This window comes from Schistocerca piceifrons, chromosome X, assembly GCF_021461385.2.
Source record: "Schistocerca piceifrons isolate TAMUIC-IGC-003096 chromosome X, iqSchPice1.1, whole genome shotgun sequence".
Lineage (NCBI taxonomy): Eukaryota > Metazoa > Arthropoda > Insecta > Orthoptera > Acrididae > Schistocerca > Schistocerca piceifrons.
The window spans coordinates 778,637,434-778,660,927 of NC_060149.1; the positions used below are offsets into that span (position 1 = coordinate 778,637,434).

Genomic DNA, 23,494 nt, shown 5'->3' on the forward strand with positions numbered 1-23,494 from the left:
GGTTGACAGCTGCGAGACGGTCGCTGGTGCTTGTGGCGTGCTGTAATACTTCTCTCCAAGGTACCCCACGCGTGTTCAATGGGATTTAAGTCTGGGGAACGGGCACGCCATTCCATTACCTCAAAAAGGCGCTTTTAGTGAAGCTGTATTATCAGAATGGGGAATGTGCTAGTTCAGCGTTACGATCCTATCGCCATAGGAAGGGGATTCGAACGGGTAAAGGTCCGTTGACAAATGCAGCTGTGGAGAGAATGATTTCTAAGTTCGAAGCCACGGGTTGTTTAGATGATAGACCCCGTAGTGGCCGACCGAGCACAAGGCGTAATGCTGCTGAGACAGTTCAGGAAGAAATGGTGGCTGTAGCGGGTTCGTCTATGCACTGGGAAGTCAGCGCCCGTGCAGTCGCACGTCGCACCGGCATTCCATACACTACTGTTTGGTTGGCACTTAGGCGTACCCTCCGATGCTATTCGTACAAAATCCATCGGCATCATGAACTGTTACCTGGCGATTTAGTGAAGCGGAGGGCATTTGCGGTGTGGGCGTTTCAAAAGATGGCGGAAGATGACGATTGGTTGAGTAACGTGTTGTGGACCGACGAAGCTGATTTCACGCTCCGAGGGTCTGTCAACGTCCACAACAGCAGAATTTGGGCTACTGAAAATCCTAGAACTGTCGTGGAAACTCCACTGCACGACGAGAAAGTCACGGTATGGGTTGGATTTGCATCTACCGTTCTCAGGCCTTTTTTCTTCGAGGAAATGCGTGATTCTGGTTTTGTAACTGCTACCGTGACGGGTGAGAGGTACGCCGATATCTTACAGAATCGCATCATCCCCAGCCAGGCTGATAAACACCTGCTGGAATGTACGATGTTTATGCAGGATGGCACTCCACGCCGTATTGAGAGACGCGTGAAAGATTTCTTGCTCGCTTCGTTTGGTGATCGTGTGCTGAGCCGCCACTTTCGTCATGCTTGGCCTCCCAGATCCCCAGACCTCAGTCCGTGCGATTATTGGCTTTGGGGTTACCTGAAGTCGCAAGTGTATCGTGATCGACCGACATCTCTATCGATGCTGAAAGACAACATCCGACGCCAATGCCTCACCATAACTCCAGAAATGCTTTACAGTGCTGTTCACGACATTATTCCTCGACTACAGCTATTGTTGAGGAATGATGGTGGACATATTGAGCATTTCCTGTAAAGAACATTATCTTTGCTTTGTCTTACTTTGTTATGCTAATTATTGCTATTCTGATCAGATGAAGCACCATCTGTCGGACATTTTTTGAACGTTTGTATTTTTTTGGTTCTAATAAAACCCCATGTCATTCCAAGCATGTATGTCAATTTATACCTATCTACCTACATTATTCCGTGATTTATTCAGTTTTCAAATTTATACTGACTTTTTGATCACGCGGTAGATAGCTCACGAAAGTCTTGTTAGACTGGTTCTTGTGTACTTCTCGTAAGTGTGGGATATTTACCAAATAAGAGCCTCGCGTTTCATCATAGATTCGTTCGGGAGGAAGGAAGGAAGGAAACAAGATTAGAGCTTAACGTCCCGTCGACGTCGAAGTCATTAGAAATGGAGCACAAACTCTGACTGTGTTAAGGACAGGGAAGGAAGTCGGCTGTGCTCTTGCAAAGAAGCTATCCTGAAATTTTCCTGGAGCGATTTAGGAAAAGCACGCAAAACGTAAATCTGTATGGTCGGACAGAGATTCGAACCCTCCTCGTTCAGAATACGACTCCAGTGTGCAAACCACTGCTCCACATCGCTCGCTTAGACGCTTCAAATAGTGACGTTGTGCACCACGGAGTGGTTTATTGTAAAAATTCCGGGACCGTACGTTCCTGGAACAATGAGGCAACGCCGCGCAGGGTAGCCGCGCAGTCTCAGGCGCTTTGCCACGGTTCGCGCCGTCTCCCCCGGCGGAGGGTCGAGTCCTCCCTCAGGCATGGGTGTCTGTGTTGTCCTTAGCGTAAGTTGAAGTTAGATTAAGTAATGTGTAAGCCTAGGGACCGATGACCTCAGCAGTTTGGTCCCGTAGGAACTTAACACAAATTAATGAGACAACATATTAGTTTTCTGCTTCATGTATTTCTCGAAATCAAGGTGAGCGTAAAAATGCGATAAATTAGAGCTTTTACTGAGTCTTACCAACAATCGTTCTTTCCGCTACAATCCATCAATGGAACAGGAAAGGGGAAAAGTAATCGTGTTACTCCAAACCGTTCGGTTGCTTGCGGAGTATAGATGTACACGTAAAATATTTCAGACGACGAAAGGTTGAAGCATCTAGTGGTCATCAGTTGACATGGACGAGGAAAAATCATATCATTATCATAAATATTTTGGGCAACGTAGCAGTTTCATTCGAACTAAGTCAGATCACGTCTCATAGATTTAATACGAAATAGTTTTGCCCGTGTTATTAAGAAGACGATGCAATGTTCCTTCAGACATGCATACATCGCCGTAGGAACATTGTATCACACTTCTTAATAACACAAGCACTGCTATTTCGTATTTATTCTCCAATTTCAGGCCCTCGAGTCTTATTAAATAAGTCCTTCCTGGACGGGAATACACGTAACGTACGAGTGCAGGTTGTGATACATGGACGGCGCCAAATGGAAGTTTAGGTGTGGCCGTGATTCGTGCGCGGATAACCGATGCGGCTAAGGCGACCGCTCGCGTAAAGCCCGAAATCCGGATTCGAGTACCGGTCCGGCACAAATTTCATTGTGGTCATTCCAATATAAGGCCTACGGTGGGTCATGTTCGTAATTGTGGATACATTGTCTGTGTTGTAGGTTTAAAAGAGTCCTACGTTCCCGGTTAACAGTTACTCCTTCAGCTTATCCGCAGTCTATAGTATTACAAGTGGTTTGCTTTTATTTAGGTAAAGATTTGGAAACTGCAGTTTACTTCACTTGCGATACATTTTGAAACTGTTTCATTGGTTACCTCCACTTCAGTCTATCCGTCTACTCAACAACTCAGTTCAGATAAGAGGTGGCACACCACACATAAAGCTCATGGCAAAGCAACGGATTTTTTGTCATCTCTTGCTTCCGATCTGTGAGTAATGTGTCAGCTTAGCACGTCTGTCCAGGGAACGACTGAGAAGTGTTTATGTGGTGCAGTGTTCCGTCTGTGTACTTATGGATGGTTATGGAAATCAGAATCAGTGAGAAGATGGAAGACGGCTACAGCACGCGATTTACTTCCTCGTAGGGACATCGAAAGAAATCATCGAGCCCCAGCGCGAACGTGACGGACAAATCACCAAGAAAATTCTGCTGTGATCGCAGACTTTGACACACAGTATGATTGTCATATACTCGTTTCTCTCATACATCACCAGCTCGCTGAAGACTTTCGGGATCTGGATATTCCTTTCAGTAGTAGCTTTCGAAACTTCTGTTTCCGAGTCGAGTACCAGGTATTTAGGCTACTCGTGTTTTTCATACTGGGAACCACAGCCATGAATTTTTACATGAAGGTGGAACTTTTCCACTTACGCTGTGATTATTTACACCTCTTCTTTGTTCCATAACTAGCAGAATTTTTGAGCGAGCATGTACATTAGCACATTGTATGAATACGCTGCCATTTTCGAACGTGTGACGCATTTGTGGAACGAAGAAAAGGCGGAATGAATACATCTGAAGCAGAAGAATACCGCCTTGTTTCATTTAGACCATCTGCTAACGTGGACACAACGAGAGATTGATCAGTTCCATACGACATCGCGGATAAAGGCTCCAGCGACTAACCGTACCTGGAGACGAAAACAGTAACATATTTTGCGTTAAAATTTGTGCCTTGTGTCTTAAGAAGAAAAATGTACGCTTTACTTATACTCGGATTTTCACAACTATAGGTACAAATGAAACTGGGCGAGTAGAGGACAATGAAACAAGCAAATAACCCTAATAAACACAGGATCGGATACCAATGGCTTCCCAGATACGACTTATTACGGCTGAGTACATGAGCAGCTTGTAACAGAGTCAGCGAGGATCCAATCTAGATATATGCGCACTTGAGGACAAACACATTAAAATCAGTGCGCTACAAGGCCACCGTTCATATGAAGGCAGGCTTCAGCACGTTTCATCATCCAAACTCATATACGTTTAAAAATCCCTGACGTGTTCCGAATGCACTGACAATCATCCAAAATGCGTTCCCGCAGTTCGTCGACACTCTCAACAGTGCTGGAAAGCAGCAGAGGTTTTAAATATCCCCCCCCAACACACACACACACACACACACACACACACCACACACACCACACACACAGAAAATACGAGTACTTCCGAAATAAACATAGCCTTAGTGTTGTAACGTCGGCGTGAATACAATTGTGCATACTTTTTATCGGGTAAACTACAGGTTTTTGGATGTACCGGGTGATCAAAAAGTCAGTATAAATTTTAAAACTGAATAAATCATGGGATAATGTAGATAGAGAGGTACAAATTGACATACATGCTTGGAATAACATGGGGTTTTATTAGAACCAAAAAATACAAAAGTTCAAAAAATGTCCGACAGATGGCGCTTCATCTGATCAGAATAGCAATAATTAGTATAACAAAGTAAGACAAAGCAAAGATAATGTTCTTTACAGGAAATGCTCAATATGTCCACCATCATTCCTCAACAATAGCTGTAATTGAGGAATAATGTCGTGAACAGCACTGTAAAGCATGTCCGGAGTTATGGTGAGGCATTGGCGTCGGATGTTGTCTTTCAGCATCCCTAGACATGTCGGTCGATCACGATACACTTGCGACTTCAGGTAACCCCAAAGCCAATAATCGCACGGACTGAAGTCTGAGGACCTGGGAGGCCAAGGTTGATGAAAGTGGCGGCTGAGCACATGATCACCACCAAACGACGCGCGCAAGAGGTCTTTCACGCGTCTAGCAATATGGGGTGGAGCGCCATCCTGCATAAACATCATACGTTCCAGCAGGTGATTATCAGCCAGGCTGGGTTCTGTAACATATCGGCGTACCTCTCACCCGTCACGGTAGCAGCTACAAAACCAGAATCATGCATTTCCTCGAAGAAAAAAGGCCTGAGAACGGTAGATGTGGTAAATCCAACCCATACCGTTACTTTCTCGTCGTGCAATGGAGTTTCCACGACAGTTCTAGGATTTTCGGTAGCACAAATTCTGCAGTAGTGGGCGTTGACAGACCCTCGGAGCGTGAAATCAGCTTCGTCGGTCCACAACACGTTACTTAACCAATCGTCATCTTCCACCATCTTTTGAAACGCCCACACCGCAAATGCCCTCCGCTTCACTAAATCGCCAGGTAACAGTTCACGATGCCGATGGATTTTGTACGGATAGCATCGGAGGGTACGCCTCAGTGCCAACCAAACCGTAGTGCATGGAATGCCGGTGCGACGTGCGACTGCACGAGCGCTGACTTCCCCGTGCATAGACGAACCCGCTACAGTCTCTATTTTTTCCTGAACTGTTCAAGTGGTTCAAATGGCTCTGAGAACTATGGAACTTAACTGCTGTGGTCATAAGTCCCCTAGAACTTAGAACTACTTAAACCTAACTAACCTAAGGACATCATACACATCCATGCCCGAGGCAGGATTCGAACCTGCGACCGTAGCGGTCACGCGGCTCCAGACTGTAGCGCCTAGAACCGCACGGCCACTCCGGCCGGCTTTCTGAATTGTCTCAGCAGCATTACGCCTTGTGCTCGGTCGGCCACTACGGGGTCTATCATCTAAACAACCCTTGGCTTCGAACTTCGAAATCATTCTCGCCACAGCTGCATTTGTCAACGGACCTTTATCCGTTCGAATCCCCTTCCTGTGGCGATAGGATCGTAACGCTGAAGTAGCACATTCCCCATTCTGACAATACAGCTTCACTAAAGGCGCCTTTTCAAGTAACGTCAACATGCTGCGACTGCTGGCGCATCTCAGTCTCTCTCTCATTACAGCTCCTTTTATACACTGTTGTCATGCGCAGTCACTGGCGTTTTGCTGTCCAGCGCGATCTGTCGGACATTTTGTGAACTTTTTTTGGTTCTAATAAAACCCCATGTCATTCCAAGCATGTGTGTCAATTTTTACCTCTCTATCTACATTATTCCGTGGTTTATTAAGTTTTCAAAATTATACTGACTTTTTGATCACCCGGTATGTGTTGCGAAATGTAAGTTGGGACGTAACGGAAAAGAAAGGGATGGTCTTGTCCGCTATGTAAGATTGTGAACTGTCGACTGAAACAGCTGGCAATTTTAAACGGGCGCTTAAGAGTTTTGGACAGGGAATTAGTCTCCAGGTGAGGCCACGGAGGCGGTGAAGGGCCAGAGAAAGCGCCACGGCGAAGGTCGGCCGCTCCGATCTGCTCAAGATGCACCCAGCAGACACGCACGTCGTTTACCTTCGTCCTTTCCGGTCACTCCTTTCACTCCGACTGGCCACAGCTTGCATTAATCTCTCCAGAATACGAACGCTGGTCACGTCACCTCGAAAGGCGGGCCACTCTTTCTTCCCGTTCCGCGTGCCGACTTTACTAAAGGAGCCCACTCCTCTTGGTACATATTCAGTTTCATTTTAGCGGGCGGGATACTTAAATGTTCAGGAGCTACTGCCAGAGATGTATAAACAGATCCGCAGTCATACCACTATTTATTCTGCGATTTGAAACAGCGTAACACTTAGTCGACCATTTTTAGGACATATCGACTTTCGTAAGCGATGTGCACTCAGGTTTGTAAAGAAGCAGCGTACAGGGTTTAAAAAAAATGGTTCAAATGGCTCTGAGCACTATGGGACTTAACTTCTGAGCTCATCACTCCCCCAGAACTACTTAAACCTAACTAACCTAAGGACATCACCCACATCCATGCCCGAGGCAGGATTCGAACCTGCGACCGTAGCGGTTGCGCGGTTCCAGACTGTAGCGCCTAGAACCGCTCGGCCACTTCGGCCGGCTTACAGGGTATGGAGGACATTTATTAGCCTGTCAGTAAAGGACTATATTTTTTCCGATGTTTCCTCAGCATTCCATCTTCATATGATTTTCGTCCAGTCAGTCCAGAGGAAACACATAATATTCACAAACCACTGTCTAATCCTTTCCAAGGTAATCAACGAGAAGAATACCTTTAGCAGTTCAGATAAAACTTTTCAGTAGATTAAAGCGACTTCGCCTTTTTTGTGGAAGGCTACCGTTACCAGTGACTGGTCAGTTAGTTGCAGGAAATAGTGGACCTACGTATCATCCACAGTCATTTTCATCGTGTGCTAGTCAGCATTCAGAAATGGCAGAAAATGCCATTTCCGGTCCGTCACAAATCTTAATTACACAAAAATTTCTGCTTAAATTTGATGATCAGCAGTGCCGAATGGAGTGTGATTTCTTAAGATGAAACAATGGTCAGCTGTCTCTTGCGGTGTCTGTGGTAGCAAACGTTCCTAGGACTTAAGCTGATTAGAGGTGACAGTAAATTTATAGCTGCGTCTAGATTATACTGTGACTGCTAATAAGACACATGCGCTAGCTTTGCATCTCTTGAATTATCCCTCGTATCCATGACGTGATTTGGTTAGAGAATGTGTCAGCATATCACCAGTTATAGAATTAATCGGAAACGACCTTCGCCACGCGGGATTAGCCAGGCGGTCTTGGGAGCTGCAGTCATGGACTGTGCGGTTGGTCCCGGCGGAGGTTCGCGTTCTCCCTCGGGCATGGGTGTGTGTGTTTGTCCTTAGGATAATTTAGGTGGAGTAGTGAGTAAGATTAGGGACTGATGACCATAGCAGTTAAGTCCCGTAAGATTTCACACACATCGGAACATTTGGAAACGATCTTCAGGAAATTTAAGGAGGTAGTGGGTTCTTCCCGACGTAGACACTTATTAGCGTTCCATTATTAGAGGATAAAAAGACAAATAATATTAGCTACTTAGCTAATGAAATAATATATAGAGCGGTAACCATGAAGTTATACCAGGGTCGTCCACACAGTAAAGAACGTTTTGGCATAACTACATGAAAACACAAGATATCAACACAAAACTTTATTTAAAAAGTTACAGTACCTTACTCAGTTATTTGTAGTTTGGATAGCTGTCACGGCACTTACTGTAAGGTGGGACCAATTTTTCCGTTCTTATATTGTACTCCTCTGTTGCCAAAGTCACTGCTTTTTTGAGGTCTCTGTTGTTGGTAAACTGTTTCCTACCCAAAAATTTCTTTAGTTTCGGGAACAAGTGGAAACCAGTTGGCGTCACATAAGATGTTTAAGTTCCTGCTCTGTTCGTACTGATGCCGCAATGACTGATGGGCTCACACTCATATCTTCATCGTGTGTACAGGTTATTTCCTGATTAAACATAACACACCATACCTCACTAAAGACCAGTTCATTGCACTATCACAATAAATATTCTTTATTTGCCAGTAAATTTTGCAGGGCCGAACTTTTTGGGCATTTAGGAAACGAATGACAGAACGCACTTCGCATTTGGCGGGATTTTCGATGGGTGCCGACATTTCGAAAGGCTACAGAACAAAGAGCGGTGATCGCTCGGCAACAAGGCTCGGCTCACACTGACTGAGACTGGAGGAGGAGCTAACTAGCTCGCTTGCGACCGCCGTGGTGGGGGATCGGCCCTGGATGCATCGTGCTTTATTTTCTAGACGGCCTTCATCATTATCACCTCGAGAAAATCAAGCTGCGGGCATGAACACTGGTGATGGTGTTAGTCCTTTTCTATGTATTCAGCCTTCACGGCGGCACTTTTTCCCAATGACTGATGACTTTGAGGAGATCTTGGTTCATTTTGGCTGTTCACGAAACTTTACACTTCCAAAATAAACTTTTCGTCGTTCTGTAAATACTTGCCATACAAAGGACTCCTCATCTGAGGAAAGAACAACAAGTCACTAGGTGACACGTGAGGAGACTGCGGCAGTAAGGCAGTGTCTGACAGTGCAAAGAAGAAGTATGAGCTACTGCCCTGTGTACGGCGAGCTGGGACGTTGTGGAACAAAGCCACCCCCTTGGACAGCTTCTCGTGACACTTCATCTCGAGAGTCTCCCATAAAATTGTTAGGGTGAGTTCTGTAGTGTGCACCTGTGACACTCTGCCATTTCTGAGCATTATCTGCTAGCACCACAATGTGGTAGACTCTAAACACATTCAGCATCACCTTGCCTGATGATGGTTTATTTTCGCCTTAGTCAGCTGTTTCCACTTATTCCCCTATTAGCTCGTTTGTGAGACGCTGGTCTTTCAACTTCCAGGCTCTACTTCTCTTGCGATACCCGGTGCTTCACTGAGAGATAGTCTGATACCTCGTTCTTCATCATTCAGACTCATCTGAACAGACTGGAAGCATATGCGACATCTAACCAGCGTTGAAAATATATGAATGCGTGGTATCTGTTCTTTCGGACATGTCCAAAAGAGCAGACAACAAGCGGTATCTGCAGATGTTATATATATTATGTAAACTGAAGGTTGACTTGGGAGAATGGAAAGGAAAGGAAAAAAGGAAAAAAGGAGGGAAAGGGGGGGAAAGGGGGGAAAGGGGGGAAAGGGGGGAAAGGGGGAAAGGGGGGAAAGGGGGGAAAGGGGGGAAAGGGGGGAAAGGGGGGAAAGGGGGGAAAGGGGGGAAAGGGGGGAAAGGGGGGAAAGGGGGGAAAGGGGGGAAAGGGGGGAAAGGGGGGAAAGGGGGGAAAGGGGGGAAAGGGGGGAAAAGGAAAAGGAAAAGGAAAAGGAAAAGGAAAAGGAAAAGGAAAAGGAAAAGGAAAAAGAAAAGGAAATGAGAGGAATTGTTGATGTCAGCTGCATCAGAACTGTGTGTTGAATCAGCCATGATGAATTAAAATGTGTGCACGACTGGGATTCGAAGCCCATATTCAAAAGAACGGACAGCACACATTCATATACACTGTGTGATAAAAAGTATCCGGACACCTGGCTGAAAATGACTTACAAGCTCGTGGCGCCTTCCATCGGTAATGCTGGAATTCAGTATGGTGATGGTCCACCTTGGCCTTGATGACGGCTTCCACTGTCGCAAATATACGTTCAATCAGGTGATGGAAGGTTTCTTGGGGAATGGTAACTCATTCTTCACAGAGTGCTGCACTGAGGAGAGGTATCGATGTCGGTCGGTGAGACCTGGCACGAAGTCGGCGTTCCAAAACATCGCAAGGTGTTCTATAGGATTCAGGTCAGGACTCTGTGCAGGCCAGTCTATTACAGGGATGTTATTGTCGTGTAACCACTCCGCCACATGCCGTGCGTTATGAACAGGTGTTCGATCGTGCTGAAAGATGCAGTCGCCATCCCTGAATTGCTCTTCAACAGTGAGAAGCAAGAAGGTGTTTAAAACATCAATATAAGCCTGTGCTGTGATTGTGCCACGCAAAACAACAAGGTGTGCAAGCCCCCTCCATGAAAAATACTACACTACATTTGCAGGCAGAGTCGTTCGCCTGGCATTCGCCATACCCATACCCTGCCATCGGATCGCCACATTGTGTACCGTGATTCATCACTCCACACAACGTTTTTCCACTGTTCAATCGTCCAACGCTTACGCTCCTTACACCAAGCGAGGCGACGTTAGGTATTTACCGGCGTGATGTGTGGCTTATGAGTACTCGCTCGACCATGAAATCCAAGTTTTCTCACCTCCTGCTTAACCGCCACACTACTTGCAGTGGATCATGATGCAGTCTGGAATGCCTTTGTGATGGTCTGGATAGATGTCTACCTATTACACATTATGACGCTCTTCAACTGTCGGCGGTCTCTGTCAGTCAACAGACGAGATCGGCCTGTACTCTTTTGTGCTGTACGTATCCATTCACGTTTCCATTTCGCTATCACATCGGAAACAGTGGACCTGAGGATGTTTAGGAGTGTGGAAATCTCGCGTACAGACACATGACACAAGTGACACCCAATCACCTGACCACCTGACCGCGTTCGAAGTCCGTGAGTTCCGCGGAGCGCCCAGTTCTGCTCTATCGTGAGGTCTAATGATTACTGAGGTCGCTGATATGGAGTACGTGGCAGTAGGCGGCAGCTCTATGCACCTAATATGAAAAACGTATGTTTTTGGGGGTGTCCGGATACTTTTGATCACATAGTGTAACTGATTCGTCTCGATGGTCAATGAATTCACCACCTTCAGTGCGGATGCACAATTATGTTCGACCTCCAACGGGAATCAAAGTAGCGAGGGTGAAGGACATAGACGGGGGCTGCATATAGGTGACGCTAGGTAGGAATGTTGTTCAGCCGCAAGGAGGCCGAAATAGTCCGCGTAATTGCGAAAAATACTGTGTCTGGCTGGTGCAGTGGTTAACACAGTGCCTCGTAAACTGCCGGCATGGTAGAGGGTCAGCTGCTTTCTGTAATTAAAAAAAAACTAAGTTGATGAGTCAACGACGAACTTGAACGGGTGTCATGGGCCATCCACCCCGAACAAATCCAACGAACAGTAACGAAAGAAATGAGATAAAAAAAAGTAAGCAGGAGATCCCGTGTTCGAATCCCGGACCGGCCCACGTTTTGACTCGTGGACGCTGATTCCGCATACAGTCCTGATGCAGCTGACTTCAATAGTTCCTTCCCTTTCCTATCCTTTCTGTCCCCTCTACTTATAAATTAGAAAGTGTTTCATATGATGGCGCACTGTTGTAGTTCAGTTCCACCACCTCAGAGTTGTTCCATTCAACTGTAGTAAACAATACTCCATTTCAACAGTGGGCTGCACCATTTTGTTTGGTGGCTAATTGAGACTCCATTTCTGTGTGTACTGCAGATGTGTCTCCAACTAGACGAAAAATTAATTACCTAACTTTATTTCTTCATGACGATAATTGAAACTTTATGACTACTTCTCATGCGGCGTACATTCAAGTTATTTGTGTACCAGCCGAGAACTGCTGCTATCGCAGTACAAAAAAAGGCAAATATACTTCCGGATATTAAAAGACTGATTGAAAAGTGGGGTATCACCTGCCTCATTCTTTCTCAGCACCTTTAAAATTTTTCCCAGTATTCGCGATGTTTCGAACATGCAGCTCTCCTCTCACGCCCACAAACCTCCCTAACGGTAACTCGCTCACACGCACTAGTCCATCACTATAGGTTGCTCATACTACCCTCTCCAACCTGTCCACCCTCACTGTCATTCAGGCCATCTCATTCTCACTATCTCTCCGTGTTTCCCTGTCACTGTCTCCTGTCTCACAGCCAGTCTCCTTCGTTCTGTCCTACTACTACTGTCGCCTTTCATTGTTACTGTCTCCTTCCTGCTGTCTCTTAATGATCTCTCATTCATTCCTTCCCACCGTTGCTGTCTCGTCCTCTCTTCCTCGTTGTCATTGTTACAGACTCTGTCCCTCATTATCAGTGGCTCTCACCCACTTCCAATTCTACCTTCGCTTTATTCCTCTCCCTGTCTACTTCACTCTTTTCGTAACACAATTCTTTCATTGTCTACTATGTTCCAAAGCCACTGTGAACCTCTTCTCTTACATTGCTATTCTCTCCTTCACTCGTTCAATACCGCAACCACTACCTACTGCCTTCCAGTATTTACACTACTGGCACTTAACATTGCTACACCACGAAGATGACGTCCTACAGACGCGAAATTTAACCGACACGAAGAAGATGCTGTGATATGCAAATCATTACCTTTTCAGAGCATTCACACAAGGTTGGCGCCGGTGGCGACACCTACAACGTGTTGACATGAGGTACGTTTCCAACCGATTTCTCATACACAAACAGCAGTTGACCGGCGTTGCCCGGTGAAACGTTGTTGTGATGCCTCGTGTGAGGAGGAGAAATGCGTACCATCACGTTTCCGACTTTGCTAAAGGTCGGATTGTAGCCTATCGCGATTGCGGTTTTTCGTATCGCGACATTGCTGCTCGCGTTGGTCGAGATCCAATGACTGTTAGCAAAATATGGAATCGGTGGGTTCAGGAGGGTAATACGGAACGCCGTGCTGGATCCCAACGGTCTCGTGTCACTAGCAGTCGAGATGTCAGGCATCTTATCCGCATGGCTGTAACGGATCGTGCAGCCACGTCTAGATCCCTGAGTCAACAAATGGGGAAGTTTGCAAGACAACAACCATCTGCACGAACAGTTCGACGACGTTTGCAGCAGCATGGACTATCAGCTCGGAGACTATGGGTGCGGTTACCCTTGATGCTGCAACACGGACATGGACACCTGCGGTGGTGGACTCAATGACGAACCTGGGGCATGAATGGCACAACGTCATTATTTCTGATGAATCCAGGTTCTGTTTACAGGATCATGATGGTCGCATCGGTGTTAGGCAACATCGCGGTGAACGCACATTGGAAGCGTGTATTCGTCATCGCCATACTGGCGTATCACCCGGCGTGATGGTATGGGGTGCCACTGGTTACACGTCTCTGTCACCTCTTGTTCGCACTGACGGCACTTTGAACAGTGGACGTTACATTTCAGATGTGTTACGACCCGTGGCTCTACCTTTCATTCGATCCCTGCAATACCCTACATTTCATCAGGATAATCTCTCACCAATTGAAAACGTCTGGTCAAAGGTAGCCGAGCAACTGGCTCGTCACAATACGCCAGTCACTACTTTTGGTGAACTGTGGTACCGTGTTGAAGCTGCATGGGCACCTGTACACGCCATCCAAGCTCTGTTTGACTCAATGCCCAGGCGTATCAAGGCCGTTATTACGGCCAGAGGTGGTTGTTCTGGGTACGGGTTTCTCAGAATCTATGCACCCAAATTGTGTGAAAACGTAATCACATGTCGGTTCTAGTATAATATATTTGTCCAATGAATACCCGTTTATCATCTGCATTTGTTCTTGGTGTAGCAATTTTAATGGGCAGTAGTGTACATTTCTTTTCTCTCCTTCGCTCTTTCTATACCGCAACCACTACCTATTGTCTTCCAAAAAAATGGCTCTGAGCACTATGCGTCTTAACTTCTGAGGTCATCAGTCGCCTAGAACGTAGAATTAAACCTAACTAACCTAAGGACATCACACACATCCATGCCCGAGGCAGGATTCGCTCGCCCACCCCGGTTCTAGGCGCTACAGTCTGGAGCCGAGCGACCGCTACGGTCACAGGTTCGAATCCTGCCTCGGGCATGGATGTGCGTGATGTCCTTAGGTTAGTTAGGTTTAAGTAGTTCTAAGTGCTAGGGGACTGATGACCTCAGAATTTAAGTCCCATAGTGCTCAGAGCCATTTTAAATTTTGATAGTTTTCTTATGGCGAAATTGAAATAATATAAAACCGGATGTCATGCGCACCAAAATGTTGCGTGTACTTCAGTACTGAATCGACATGGGGTTCCCATTCCCAAAAACCTTCTGATGGTAATGGAGATAATTTACAGCATATGCATCCACGCTGCGTCACTTTATTAATGACGTTTTCGCTTCACACCGGATTTTACGTGAAAAATAGATTAACATTTAATCTCCGTTTCTCGGAAACTGGTAAAGATAGCAACAAAGTTTTCGTGTTTGTTTTATATCGGGATCATAGGAATATATAGTCAAAATTTCAGCTATCTGCTGTGCATAGCCGTCTTGGAATTCGTGGCTCCGTTTTGGTACTGAAAAACCATGTTCTTCGGGTTTTCTCAGGAACTGCTTACGAACTAATTGGTGCCTCCATGAACCTCTTGAGGTGCACCATAGATCACATCCGATGCAAAAAAAAAAAAAAAATCATGCGATTTACAGAATTTACCTAAGCTAAAGGACGTGTGTAATATTCAAGTACTGTAGGGTAGTTATAGTAAAACAACCCCTCTATTGGGTATACGATCCCTAGTCCATGGGATATCCAAAACACTTGACTCTACCTTTCTATCACCAACGGGACCCGAGTTCTTAACCCCTGAAAAATCCTGTTTTTTATGCGCGGCATTGTGGACGTGTTAGGTAGCGCATGCGGTTCCACGCATACCGATTCTAAGAACGATCTTAATGCAAGAAGAGGGAGACTCGTGATTAGGAGAGCACGAATTAAACACGGACGGGGAAGGAAGTCAGCTGTTGGCTTGCATGAGGAATCATTGCGGCATCCGCCGTAAATAATTTGGAGAAGTCGCGATAGACTTCCATTTAGTTAGATGGACGGGAAATCGGTGCAGATGACATGTCCAATCTCTTAATCATTGCGTCACCTCGAGAGATGATGGAAGGAGGGAAAATTAGGTTATAACCTTCTGTCGGCGACGAGTCATTAGGAAAGGAAGGAAGGGGAATTAGAGTTTAACGTCTCTTCGACACCAAGACCGTTAGAGGCTCGCGTTACGAAAGAATGAGGAAGGAAATCGACTATGCCCTTTTCAAAGAAATCATGCCAGCATTTGCGTGGAGCGATTTCGCAAAATCATGGAAAACCTAAATCAGGATGGCTGGAAGGGGATTTGAACCGTCGTCCTTCCGAATACGGGCCCAGTGGCTCACCACTGCACGTCCACGCTCGACGTTAAAATCTTCTATTATCAATGAAGTGAAGAGCTCGCAGAAGACATTAATTTAAATTTTTGCAAAACGAGTTGAAGCTTCGTAAGACATAACGCATATTTTAGATGACTTTTATCCTTAGGTATCCGGAAGCTAAATACGGCTGTGCCATGACAAACATAATTTACGTAAATTTCTAATGTTCAATCTTTGCTTTACGATTAAGGCAATTTAGCAGTGACATTATAATCATCACAAAGTACAATTTTGATTGCAAAATTGTTAAGATTAGATTTTAGATTATATTTACTTTCATTCCAATTGATCCGTAGTGAGGAGGTCCTCCAAGATGTACAACGTGTCAGAAAAAACAATATTACATGCCAAATATTTACAACTAAAACAAATAAACTAATGTACGTACCAAATGTCCCAAGAGGAAAGATCTTCATTTTCTTTAATGAACACTATATAAAAGGATCATTTTACAACACTCATTTACTAAGATCGCATTAATGCACTGAATTCAAAATTTACAAAAAAAACGGTTTTTTATTTGTAAGATAATAAACACAATACACATGTAATAGAACTACTGCAATACTTATTTACAGTGAACTCTATACTGCACTGAAATGGTGCATAAGTTAGATTGTACTTTATATATACACACGAAGGTTGGAATTTTAATAGTGACAACTATTTATTTACAGCTCGTACAAAATAGATACGTGTTTCGAAGTTTTACTGACCTTCAAAGTAGTCACCAGCATTGTGTATAACCCGCTGCCAGTGATGTGGAAGTTGTAGGATACTCTTAGCAGTGCCATTTGTGTTGACAGTTCGCACGGCGCGATCTATTGTCCGACGAATTTGTAGCAGTTGTGAAGCGAATGCCGTGAAGTGTTTCCTTCAGTTTAGAAATTGAGTTGAACTCACGAGGGCTTAAGTCAGGGGAGTGTAGTAGGTGATATAGCACTTATCAGATCAATCAGTCAAACAAATCAGTAACAGCTTGCAATGTACGTGCTTGAGCACTGCCCTGCAAAATGGTGGTCAGGTCCTGCAGAAAGTGTAATCACTTCTGTCTCTAAGCTGGTCATCGGTTGTGTTCCAAAAATAAACAGCATAGAGACGGAAGTGACGACATTTTCTGCAGGACCTGACCATTTTGCAGGAATGCTCAAGCACGTACAGTGCAAGCTGTTTCTGATATTTTTGACTGATGGAACTGCTAAGTGCTATACCACCTACTGCATTCCCCTGACTTAAGCCCTCGTAAGTTCAAGTGGATTTGTAGACTGAAGGAAACACTTCACAGCATTCGCTTCACAACTGCTACAAATTCGTCGGGCAATAGACCGCGTCGTTAGAACTGTCAGCACAACTGGCACTGCGATGAGTATCCTACGACTTCCACATCGCTCGCATCGGGTTATGCACAATGCTGGTGACTACTTTGAAGGTCAGTAAAACTTTGCAACACGTATCTATTTTGCACGAGCTGTGAATAAATAGTTACCAATAATAAAGTTCCAACCTTCGTATATCGCCCAAGAGAACAATCTGTATTCGATCCACCCGATAAAAGACCAAATATTAGAAAATTCACCCTTTCCCACATGCTGCACCGAACATTCCTATAGCGTACAATATTAAAATAGTGCGGAAATAAACAGTACTGGTGCTGATTTAAAAGTCGTTCGCTAACACTGAATATATTACTGTGCAGTCATCAAACAGTTCGTGGCAATTGGAGCTTTGGATAAATGAGCAATACGCTGTTCAAAATGGAGAGATAAATCAGTTATTTTTAGGTACATAAAAGCAAGCACCGTAGGAAAATTTTAAAATCACACGTTGTTATTTAAAATCAACCCGTCTCCAGCGTCGCATTTGACAGGGATACATACCGCGATATTTCCGCTTATTTCATTTATATTTTGTATTGTGATTTACCTCCTGTGGATAACAAAGCTCGTTTTTGGCAACGATGGGAAAGAAATAAGTTGAAGTTTGTTGAAAAAATTGCCATGTTATTCACCCTGAAATGTATGAAGGAAGACCACTAACAGTTTAGATCAAGACTGATTGACGAAGAGTTTAAATTAATCTCTCATTCTGCTACTCTAAGTTTTCCTTAGTGAGTCCACGATATGCCTCTTCTTTGGAGATAACTAATCTAGTTAGATCTGTGCGGAATCTGTAAACGTAAGAGAGGGATAATGGCTGATAGAAAGAGTGTGTCTTTTGTCAGCAGCGCTTGGAATGTTCGGATGGTAGAACGTAGCCTGCAAGAAGTAACGTTTCTGGTCCGACGCCCTTCGCGCCAATAGATTCAATGTGGACTGGAGGTTCATTCCAGCACACACAGCTGCGGAGTGAAAGTTTCAGCCTAGAAACGAAGTAATTTCCTCCGAAATATGAGCTTAGCACAAGGCAGTCCAATTACCACTACGCTCGTGTCTAGCTGCACAAGATCCTGAATATGATGTTCCCACATATTTATCTGATGTGCCTTCAACGGATTGAAGACTAGTTAATGGGACAATAAATGTTATCAAATTTGAAAAACGACTGGTTACGTATTACACCTACATAAACCTCGAATTACGAGCTCAGTGTTTAGCCCCTGCTCCAGCCGATTCATGAGCTGTTGGCTGTAGCGTCAAGGTAAGATGGTGTTAATTCCCCGAAGTAATTACCCAACCTATGTGCTGCAGCGCTCATTTGAAGTGGTTGTCTTCGCTTTATAATTCTCTTTGTAATTAATTTGCCCTGTGCAATTTCCGTACAGTTATGACCTTCCGAGTACTGTTCTTATCGGCAATGTCCGTTTATTGTAGCAACCACACCTGCTGACTGTCCACACTGTGTTACTGCCACTTCTTTCTGTGTCCAGATTAAATTTAAAAGTTTTATTCTAGGAGAAGAACGTTGTGTACGTCGTACGTCTGCTATTCGTGCAAAATATTTTGTGTTTATTTTCATTTTTCAGCTGTTTGTACACTACTGGTCATTAAAATTGCTACACCAAGAAGAAATGCAGATGGTAAACTGGTATTCATTGGACAAATATATTATGCGAGAACTGACATGTGATTACATTTTCACGCAATTTGGGTGCATAGATCCTGAGAAATCAGCACTCAGAACTACCACCTCTGGCCGTAATAACGGCCTTGATACGCCTTGGCATTGAGTCAAACAGAGCTTGGATGGCGTGTACAGGCACAGCTGCCCATGCAGCTTCAACACCGTACCACAGTTCATCAAGAGTAGTGACTGGCGTATTGTGACGAGCCAGTTGCTCGGCCACCATTGACCAGACGTTTTCAGTTGGTGAGGGATCTCGAGATGTGCTGGCCAGGGCAGCAGTCGAACATTTTCTGTGTCCAGAAAGGCCCGTACAGGACCTACAACATGCGGTCGTGCATTATCCTGCTGAAATGTAGGGTTTCGCAGGGATCCAATGAAGGGTAGAGCCACGGGTCGTAACACATCTGAAATGTAACGTCCACTGTTCAAAGTGCCGTCAATGCGAACAAGAGGTGACCGAGACGTGTAACCAATGGCATCCCATACCATCACGCCGGGTGATACGCCAGTATGGTGATGACGAATACACGCTTCCAATGTGCGTTCACCGAGATGTCGCCAAACACGGATGCGACCATCATGATGCAGTAAACAGAACCTGGATTCGTCCGAAAAAATGACGTTTTGCCATTCGTGCAACCAGGTTCGTCGTTGAGTAAACCATCGCAGGCACTCCCGTCTGTGATGCAGCGTCAAGGGTAACCACAGCTATGGCCTCCGAGCTGATAATCCATGCTGCTGCAAACGTCGTCGAACTGTTCGTGCAAATGGTTGTTGTCCTGCAAACGTCCCCATCCATTGACTCAGGGATCGAGACGTGGCTGCACGATCCGTTACAGCCATGCGGATAAGATGCCTGTCATCTCGACTGCTAGTGATACGAGACCGTTGGGATCCAGCACGGCGTTCCGTATTACCCTCCTGAACCGACCGATTCCATATTCTGCTAACAGTCATTGGATCTCGACCAACGCGAGCAGCAATGTCGCGATACGATAAACCGCAATCGCGATAGGCTACAATCGGACCTTTATCAATGTCGGAAACGTGATGGCACGCTTTCCTCCTCCTTACACTAGGCATCGTAACAACATTTCACCAGGCAACGCCGGTCAACTGCTGTTTGTGTATGAGAAATCAGTTAGAAACTTTGCTCATGTCAGCAAGTTGTAGGTGTCGCCACCGGCGTCAACCTTGTGTGAATGCTCTGAAAAGCTAATCATTTGCATGTCACAGCATCTTCTTCCTGTCGGTTAAATTTCGCGTCTGTAGCACGTCATCTTCTTGGTGTAGCAGTTTTAATGGTCAGTAGTGTATTAGAAGAACGTTGGTGTACTCTTCAGTTCGTATCACTGTTGTCCCTCTCGCTCTTCCACGCTTTCTCCATCGCATCGTCTACGAAATTTGTGCCTTGTCTGTTATTCTTCGCTAAGTTATTTCATGGTCTTTCGTTAGGTACGCTTTTCGATGTCACCGGTAGGCAGCCTGTCCCATTACGTTAACCGTAATGCCTACCGAATACCGAATAGCTCTCATGGGTCAGCCGCAAAGCATCAGGTGGCATGCTGCCGAAGGACAACACTTTGTCGTCTCCATAATGAAAGTTCCACTTTCGGAACGCTGTAGAAAGAGAACAACTGCAGAGAATGACGCCAAATGTAATCGGTATATTATTGACTCAGGGCAAACGTCGCGGAACAAAAAAGATTAACGAAAAATTTAGCAGTATACAGCGCTGTAAACGCCTTAACGTAAATGGGTTCGGCTACAAATGACGAGTCGCAATACGGCAGCTCTGATTTGAGTTGCACATTCCATCGTCCGTAGTGTTCAATTTGCATGACTGCCCAAATTCGGCAGTCAACAGTCAACACTGTTAGGTAAGCCCATCGACTACGGAAATGTCGTTCCACATCGGATGGGCAAAATCGGTTTTTAAGTGTCCTGACGTCAGAAACAACATAAAAAGCAAAATGACATTGGTTTTCAATTTCGCTGTGGCCGAAAGGTTCTAGGCGCTTCAGTCCGAAACTGCACTGCTGCTGCGGTCGCAGGTTCGAATCCTACCTCGGGCAAGGATGTGTGTGATGTTCTTAGGTTAGTTAGGTTTAAGTAGTTCTAAGTCTATGTGACTGATGACCTCTGATGTTAAGTCCCATAGTGCTTAGAGCCATTTGAACCATTCGGGGCCTCCCGACCAACAATGCCACATGATCATTTCATTATTTTCTTCATCGTCAAAAACAGGCCTTTTCACTATAGAAATACAGTAACATCAGACGCGTGCGAAGCTCTGTACTTCGTGAAATTATGTAAATTACATGAAATGTTACCGTAATTTGTAACAATGGTAATATTTCAAGCAATTTACCTCACTCCACGACGTACAGAGCTTCCAACTAGTCTGATGTTACTGTATTTCTATAGTGAAAAGGCCTATTTTTGACGATGACGTGTATACATGTTGGAGGATTTTAAAGTCTGACATGTGCTGAAGCAAAATCTTTCGGGGTAGCACTTGAAAATGGCCGAAAGACTGAAACTGCAATAGTGAAATTAATAATTTACATAGTCAACGGCGAATATGATGGCTTTTAAAAAATTCTACATGACTGTGAACCCCGACCGTGAGAAGCTACTCCGTATTTCTCGTAGTGGTCATTTCGTGAGACATGTGTGGGACGAAGTAAGATGTTGCCCAACTATTCCAGGTACCCACTCAATTTTAATAGCAAACCTTTTCGTGGTGCATTACGTGTCTCTGGTAATGTCTGCGACTAGTGTTCAGCAATTCCATGACGCTGTCGGTTCTGCTAAACGATCCCATGGGGAAAAGCATCGCTCTTCATTGGATCTTCTCAATCTCTCCTACTCATCTACATCTAGATCTTCATCTACAGCTACATCCTCCGCAAGCCACAGTATAATGGGTACCATGTAACCCTATGTTTCACTTGCAAACTGAGCGAGGGAAAAACGACTCTCTGTATGCCTCCACACGAACCCAAATCCCTCTAATCTTATCTTCATGGACCTTACACGAAATGTACGTTGGCGGCAGTAAAATCGTCCTGCAGTTAGCCTCAAGTGCCACTTCTCCAAATTTTCTCAATCCTGATGGTCGAAAATAACGTCACCCTTCCTCCAGTGATTCTAATTTGAGTTCCCGATGCATCTCCATAATACTTGTTTGTTTTTCGAGCCTTACATTACCAAATCTAGCAGCCCGCCTCTGAACTGTTTTGATGTCTTCCTTCATTCCGACCAGGTGCGGATCCCAAAAACTCTAACAGCAATCAACAATGGGTCGCACTAATAGCCTGTATGTGGTCTCCTTTACAGATGAACCACACTTTCCTAAAATTCTCCCAATAAACCGAAATCGACCATTCATTTTTCCTGCTACAGCTCTTACGTGATCATTCTATTTCATATTGCTTTGCAGTGTTACGCCCAGATATTTAATCGGCATGACTGTGTCAAGCAGGACACTACTAACACTGTATTCGAAAATTTATGAGTTTGTTTTTCCTACTCATCCGCATTAACTTACATTTTTCTACATTTAGAGCTAGAACCCGATAAGGATTACAGACTGATGAGCAATACTTAAGAACCAGTCGAACAAGTGTTTTGTAAGCCATCTCTTTCGTGGATGATTTACATTTCCTTAACATTCTTCCAGCGAATCTCAGCCCCGCATCTGCTGTTACTGCAATTGGTTTTATGTTGTCATTCCACTCTAGCTAGCTCCAGGAAGTTACTCCTCGGTATTTTACGGTAGTGAGAATCGCCAATTGGCTAACCGAACTGTAGAGGATTTCGTCTCCTATTTACAGACAGTACGTTGCATTTATTTACATTCAAGGTCAACTGCCTTGCCCTGTTTCAGTCACCGCTAACGGAAACGAATCCGATGTCTCTTCTCTTGAAGATGATCCACGTGATTATCGTCCCAAAACAACAAACACAGATGGAAACATCGACGAAATGTTCAGTTTGCTATTGTACCATCGAATGTTAAAAATGTAGGAAACAGGTGAAGCAAATAGTTGATGAAGCAATATCAGAAGAATGAGTACGGTACATTTTACAAAAATATTTTCACGCAGAAGAAGGTTTGTTCAGCACTTGCACATACAAGAGCGTGGAGTGAACTGCCACCGGCCAAAACACATACGGCATATAAACAGTTACAGAACATTTCAGTAGAATGCTTCTTGAAAGTTGTAGATACTTTAGAATGTACTCAAACCGAATATAGAAATTAAAATTATACAGTTTTGAACTCATGACCCTTCATGCAACAGTCTAGTATCATAACCACTACACCATGGTGACTGTACTACTCTATTTCTTCTGGTAACAATAGTTCTCTATGAGAAAGCAATATGGGCGCCGCATTTCTGAAATACAAAGTTTTCAGTAATATTTGCGTCGTTTTAAAATAAAACCAATAGATTTTGTGGGTGTCTTATTACTGTGAATGACAAGTGGTTCCACAACATTACGTCAGATGCGGAATAGTAATCATTATAGTGGGCTGTAATCGGTGGCTGCGCTAAAACAGGCAAAGCCGATTTCATCTGCTGTAAATGCTATGGCCAGTTTCTTCTGGAAGGACAACAGGTTTTTTAACGTTGGTTACGTGGCAAACGGTAAAATAACAAAAGATGAAATTACTAAAATTACTCAAACCTTCTCGACCCACTCGATGAAAAAAAAAATGTGTTAGAAGAGACATGTCTTCCAAAAGAAAACAATCGTTCTTCGTCATGGCAATATAGCTCTCAACAATGGTGTATTATGAATGGCAAAACTCTGAGATTATTAGTACGAATTGTTGGAACAGTATT

General features: G+C 44.6%; 1 protein-coding gene across 1 annotated transcript in view; it reads left to right on the forward strand.

Annotated features, from left to right (window-relative positions):
* The window catches only part of LOC124722703, a 261,685-nt gene that overhangs the window by 133,597 nt on the left and 104,594 nt on the right, over positions 1-23,494 (forward strand). The gene's annotated exons all lie outside the window — the stretch shown is intronic.